Here is a 7377-nt window from a genome sequence, read left to right on the forward strand (position 1 = left end):
CATAGGGTGTCCAGCACTGTAGCTTGCTGGTCGTTGAGTGAAGCTGGGTGCTGGTGTTGAGATGGAGATCTCTGGAGATTTTTGCCGTTTGATATTACGTGGAGCTGGGAGGTCTCTAGTGGACCAGTGTCCTGAAGTTGGCTCCCCCACCTCAGAGGTACAGCACTGACTCCTGGCTGCAGCACCAAGAGCCTGTCATGCACACAGGTCAGAATAAAAGGGAGAAAAAGTAGAAAGAAAGGAGGAAGGAAAGGAAGAGGATAAAATAAAATAAAGTAAGATAAAATAAAATAAAGTTATACCTCTCCTCTATTGAAGATTTTGAGTTTCCAATAGGAGAATTCAGTCAATGTTATGTTCCAGATGAGAGAAGAGCCCACTTAGATCCTAACGATCACGAAATTTAGTCTCGTTATAATCCATTTGCCATTTCTCTCTGTTTTTCTCTCTAGGTAATCTCAGCCATTCCAATGGTTTTAGGTACTTCTCAAACAAATAAATTCTACACTGAGTCTAAGATTTTTATACTTATCATCTTGCTGGTTCCACTTCGATGTCTCATAGACATTTTTAACTCAACCTGTTTTGATTCACATCTCTTCCTCAGTTAAGTGACATCGTCATCTGGGTAGTTTCTCTAATCACAAATCTGGGTATCACATCAATTCCTTCTTCCTTTCCACCCCCATAACAAGGCCATCATTGTGTTTCTTGACCCGCGTTCAGTGCTTATTTCAAATCTGTAGTATGTTCTCATCGTGCTGAACTGTCGGAGCTTAAGCCCCCTTCCTCCTCTTACATGACCTATGGCCGTGGCCTCCTCATTCGTTTCTCTACTGCTGGTCTTCCCTGACTACACCCCACTATCTAGTCAATAGCCAAAGGTATCACCCAACTTTAAAAACATTTACCTTATTATGTTTGCTAATATCCCTCAGTGTTTTCCTGTTGCATAGGATAAATTATAAGCTCGAAGCGGCAGGACTACTTGTCTGTAAGGTTACCACTGAATCCTTAGTACCTATGATGTCTGGCAAACGGAAAATATGAATCTTTGACTCTCTCCTGCTTGTATAAGACTAGCTAATTTTCATTCTTACAATCTGAGTTTTTGTACAGGATTTCTCTGATAATCCTTAGAGTAACGGCCCTTTCGTTGACTATGTAACATTCTCTCCCAGTACGGTGCTTAATCTCTTCATTTTAGGCCACATTCTGTAATTGTTTGTTTATTGTCTGTTTTCTCCACTAGAATAGATACTCCAGGAGGGCAGGGACTATATCCTCATCTTGATATGACCAATAGTAGGTGTGCAACAATACTGTTGAATGAATGATTGCCAGAACTCACTTAGAGCCAGGTCTTTCTGTATTTGAGGGGTTTTTGTTTGTTTGTTTTAATTTTTTACTTAATAGTATGCATTTTAACTGGCATGACATGGAGTTGGGTATCCACAAAGAAATTTGTTTCCTTTGTATAATTTAATTTTCTTCCTCCAAAAAGTAATCTTAATAACCTTTTCCTGTTTTTTAAAGGCAAAATTTCATCTCTTGATGTATTCCCTTAAAATCCTCATATTTTAAATCCTCTGAGTTACTACATTTTTGAAGGGTAATAGTACTAATTAATAGTTTTTATTTATTGGGTCCTATTATGTTCCATGCATTGTTATAAGTGATTTTTTTAACTTCTAAATCTTCAAAAATACTTTATCTTATCCGATATTATTATCATCTTTATTTAGTAAACAAGGAAGGGAAAGGTCACAGTTAAATAATTTTTCCAGCTGAATCCTGCCAGGAATTGGCAGGCTTGGTACTCACATCCAAATAGAGAGTCTAGACTGTAGTCTATATAATAAGTTACTAATTATACTTCCTGAAGGAATACTGCCCTAATAAGACAAGTCACACTTTAAAAAAAATTATGGACTATTTGATTTTCAAGTACTTAAAGCAAAAATACCTGATGTACTTCTTTGATTAAAGTACATTGTTTCATTATCACTAAATTCCTTCTTTCAGCAAAATTCAGCATTTTGATGTAATGTATACAAGGATAACAAAAATAAAGTGGTCAGAGAAAAAATATCTTAAATATTAAAATCAACTATGTGGTTATGATGTGCTCTGTCATGTTTTTTCCTTTAGTTGGGACAATGTATTTTCTTATATGAATTAGGAAAGTTCAGGTATAGCAGTAAAAATTATATGTGGCTATTTATTGATTTGTATTTAAGTTAACTTAGAGTAATTATTTAGTGGCTGGAAGAGATATAAATGAAAGCTTTGCCAGGTCGTCTCAGCAGCCTATGCTACAGCTCCTCTGAAGTGCATTCTGCTCATTGCTAATAGCACTGTTCCTTGGCATTTGTATTTGGTCACACGGTAGAGCTCAAGGTTAATGCCCAGTAGACAGGTCTGAAGGTACATTCAATACCATCATTATAAGCACGCTTACTTATAAGACAGAACAGATGAAAATTTCACCTTGCCTTTGCCCAGGAGCCCTTAGGAAGATGGAAAAGGATGAATCAGTCCCTTGTTTGCAAAAAGGGTGACATTAATCATCCAGCATCGTGAACCGCTAGACAGGTGTCATTTGTCTCTTAAAGTTATGCTATATTGTTTGTGGAGCTGCATAAATTGTCAGCTTCTTTCAAAATAGTCTCCACAGGTACAGCAAATGGGAAGTGAATCTGTCATTCCTGAAAATGCTAGAGTTCAGCAAGTGCAGAGTTACTGGAGAGCTGACCTTCCTCCTTCATTACTGACTGCCAGAACTATAAGTGGAGAAAAGATTGAGGGCTTAGAAGACAATAGAGTGAACTTCCTGTCGTGGCTGGAAAGGGTCACACTCATAAACTGCATCGTTTATTTAGGGATTTTTCTTGCAGTGTGTTCAGGAGGACCAAATAATGCATTTCTTCTGATCTTTTGTATAAAGGCATATATTGAGATGTTACTTTCTGAGCAATTTGTTATACAGTAGTGCTTTGGTGTTGGGGAAAAACACCGTTAATAAATGAGAAGAGAAGAAGTTCCGGAGAAGAAAGGCTGACTCAGTAGATCATTATTTGTTTTAATCACCCTGTGATTTCAGGAATGCTCTCCGATAGCCTTGGTTCAAGTCCAGAGCATACCATTGTCATTTGGGCACAGGTGTTCCAAATGTTGTCATGGTGACAGGGTGTCAACCATTTGTGTATCATAGTCTTATATTTGAATATAATAAGTTAGTAGGAAGAGGAATTGAAGGAGGGATTCTCAGGAAGAAAAATAATTAAAGGAAGTCTAAACTAGACCAGCTCTAAGGAAAGCATGCATGTGGAGCCTGTTAGTGTATATTTACACAGCCTTCCGGATAGGTCTAAATCCTTTTTCATATTGTGAAAGTACATATGTGAGAGCTAGAACTCAGTTACCTCATTACAAATGAAAACAGCCAAATCTACATTTCCATTGAGTTCAAGAGTCTGGTTTCCCATTCCTGATGGTATAGATATCAGTGGCAGTTAAGATCATCATCCCTGAAAAAAAGATGTATTTTTCTTTCAAGTTCAGCATGTACATTTTAAGCTATGTTAATCACACTGTTATTTATCTTATGGTAGATATAAAATATCACTATAGCCTATCTTGTCTGGATTAGCAGCCCAAAGAATTCTGAATTGTTTTGAACTCCTAGTTTATCTGTTAACATGCTCTTGGCTGCAAGTAACAGAAACTCTGATTCCAGTTGACTCAAGGAATAAGGAGATTTATCTCACACTTACCAGGAAACCCAAAGGCGAAACAATACATTTACTCTTGTATGTTTCTCCTAGAAGGGAAGAAACTATTCCTAGAATCCCACAGAAGGCAACTTAACATAGTATACTGGCCAGAATTCCATCATATGTCCGTTCTTCAACAAGCAGTTGGCAAGAGGCATAATATTAATCTCAGAAAAATAAGAAGCTACATTGAAGTAAGATTGATGGTCACTTTACACACATGCCTTTGGCTCTGTGAGGGAAGAGTGGACATTTCGATAAAAATCTGAGGTTCTGTCTGGAGGGATGTAGAAGAGGTTGCCTAGAGGATAGGCAGATAATATTGACTGTTATATAGGGTTGATTTCACTTGTTCATCTTAAAGTATATACAAAATAGACGACAATGCAACCACCAATCATACTTGTCTTTGCAACGCATTTTAGAACTCTGGGGGTGCTGCTAATTTACCATGCTAATTATGTGTGTTTTCTGTTAATATCACAGTAAGTTTCTTTATTGTAGACTATAGTAAATAAATGCATTTAGAAGTAGATGGTGTCAGCATATAGCACTCTGGGATTAAATACAGGTTGGGGCTTGTCCAGAGTGAAACCTGTGTATATGGATAATAAGGAGTCGATGCTAATACATGTAAAATCTCTGGTGATGGACATTTAAGCACGCTTTTATGTAACCAAGACATCTTCTTTACATGGTTTCTGGTGTAAATAACGTGTTGCATCGCCTTCAGAGTGCAGTGTCCATGGTAATTCACATGCCAGACACATCAAGAAGACCGTCTTCACATTTCCCTCTCCTGCAGGGCTCCTCCCACAGCCAGCTGCAGTCATCAAGTTGACCTTGGTCGGAAAGTTTTGCACGTGGAATCCAGGGGATGTGGCAGAGTCTGGGCCAGCCCAGAGTTCAGAACGGCAGGCTCTGGACTCAGTGGCAGATGCTCTGGAGAGATGGGCGGATTCCTTCTGTAGCTGTACACAGTGAAGAGGGCTCCTTGTCAAATAACTTGCTCTCGTGCCACAAACACTCCCAACCCTCCTCCACGCGGCCACTTTCATGGAGGTAGAGCGTAGCAAAGGCTCCTCTATCAGTCACTTCACAGAGGCCAGGTAGAAATGCAGATGACCTGGATTAGTGCCACTAATACTGAAGTCATTGCTGAAAGGACCAAGAGGCTCAGTGATAGCCCCACCATTCACAAAGGGGCGGGAAGGACTGCTTAGGGTGGAAACCTGTTCCCAGAGATAGAATGCGCATGGTACTGGGGAAAGCTAGGCACGGAGGTTCCAGGATGAGTGAATCTCTTGGTTTCATGCTCCCTTGAGAGGATTCCTGCCTCCAAAGGACCAAGTTCCAAGTACTTTCATGTGTGCTGTCCTTTCCACGGTACTTGGTGAGTTCAGCATTCATCTTTAGCTTCCTCTTGGAGTCAAAATTGCTATCGCTTCTTCCTACCTGGCTACTTAGAAGTTATTTTATTTGTTTATTTTTAGCATGCAAAACACTTATTTGATCTGACTCATGACTCTCTTCTCTCTGGACAAAGGAAGCAAAAGGTCCTACATTCACTTAACAAATGGAGGAAGTGCTCTTTCTTAAAATAAAGAGGATTAGGAAACCTAAGACCATCCATGTGGGTTTAGCGTTTGAGGTGACCATACTAGTGTCCAGGACACAGAGGCTAGGTGGCCCAGGATAGCAGTGCCGGAAGAAGTAGAAGGAGCTATATTCTGGAGGTCCGTGTGCTCAATCTACCTGCACAAGATACAATAAAACCTAGTCAAACATGAACCCTAGATACAAAATTAAAACTATAAAACAAAGCCAGTCACCCTGTGTGAGATTCATCAGAAACAAACAAGGGAGTTGGGGAAAAGAGAGTGACTTTGATGTACACAAAATGTTGATACTGTTCTTTTCAACATTTGTGTTAAGAAATCTGGAAAGACCATACTTTGTTTCTCTCAAATGATAGATCAGAAAATTAAGTGCCTTTGCCTAATTATAGAATAAAATAAACTACTTTCATAAATGGATCTATCTTGATGAACTAGACAGTTCTAACACATTAGCTTTGTTCTCTTTCTAACTTATTTTATAAATGATAATGGAACTTTTATTTGTTGTGAATGACTTCTGTTACTGGCTAAGGTTCCATTTGAGACAATTTTACATTGTTTTCAATGACAATATTTTATGAGCAAAGACGCTTGTTTTTACAACATTGGCGATTAGTTGCAGTGGGGTGACTAAAAGTTTTGTGCAGAGAAATGGTTTGATAGCCATCCTTCTCTCCTGTCACTTTTCTCTTTTCTGTGTCCCATTGCACGTGGAGTCAGTTGGTTCTTTGCCCGGAAGATGTGTTTCCGTGGGCATGGGGACGCTTCCAGGGGGTGTCTCGTTATGGATGTTGATCTGGAAAAGTGAGACTTAGGTCATAGATATGTGTGATTCAGATTTCACAGTCTCTCTCACAGCCCTCATATACCAATGGAAATGCACATTCAAAGGAGCTCTTTTATTGCACTTGGGTCTGCAATATCAAAGAAGATTTGAGAGAAGATTGAAGTCTAACACCAGGCATATTATGCTTTATGGGATTATGAGTTGATTGGTGTCATATAAATAGGATGGAGAGACATAAACACTTTTATTGTACTTTGCTGGAAATTCCATGTTAAATTTTTTCCTGTGAAGACATAGGTAAAACGTTCACTTCTGAAGCATTTTAATCCTTTAATAAGTAAAGATAACTTCACCAATTCTATTCTTTAAAATTAATTTAGAAACTAATTATTTATGGGAAAATTATTATTACAGTGGTATATATTCATATGAATATTTGATAAATTCATAACATTTTACATAAGATTTATTTAAAATATTAGCTTGCATGGCAGTGATTTTGCATCTAAGTTTTCCAACGATTACAATATATACAATACCCAAGATGAAGGTATTTCAAATTTCCCAAACCCAATAACTAGAGAGTCAGCAGTGCAATTATCCTTGGGTTCTTTATTTGAAAATCAGCAGTCTTCGTTTACATTAGTTACAATATATTTTCACATGTTTATTTTGGGGGATTTTTAGTAGGGGGAAAATGCACACTGAAGTTTCCTCCTGACATATGTATTTCATATATATCTAAGTATATATATGTATTATAAAATACAAGTAAAACCAGCATTAAACTCTTTTAGAAAAATAATAGCATCAAATTAACTTTTTTGAGATCAAATGTAAAGCTATTAGATGATTTTCTGACATAAATTAAAACCAGAAAGAAGTAGTCTGTACAGCTTGAGAAACCGGGTAAGGGGAAACTCAGGAAATGAAAAGCATCAGTGACTTACTTTTGTGGTTTTATCGATAGTGATTTTATCAGAATTCCTCCTTGTTTAAAGGTGGTTATACCATGCAGAGATGATTAGATTACTTCACTCAGTATGACTGTGCTTTGAAAATGTCACTTTTTCTCGCATCTCTTTATTTACAATTATGCTTAGGGAATATATATATATATATATTTTAGCTGAATGTTCACACATGAGGAAAAGCAGAAAAACAGAACAGCCACAGTAAGACGTGCATGATGGGC

This window comes from Neophocaena asiaeorientalis, unplaced genomic scaffold (genome assembly GCF_003031525.2).
Source record: "Neophocaena asiaeorientalis asiaeorientalis breed wild unplaced genomic scaffold, Neophocaena_asiaeorientalis_V1.1 scaffold267, whole genome shotgun sequence".
In the NCBI taxonomy this organism is placed as follows: Eukaryota; Metazoa; Chordata; class Mammalia; order Artiodactyla; family Phocoenidae; genus Neophocaena; species Neophocaena asiaeorientalis.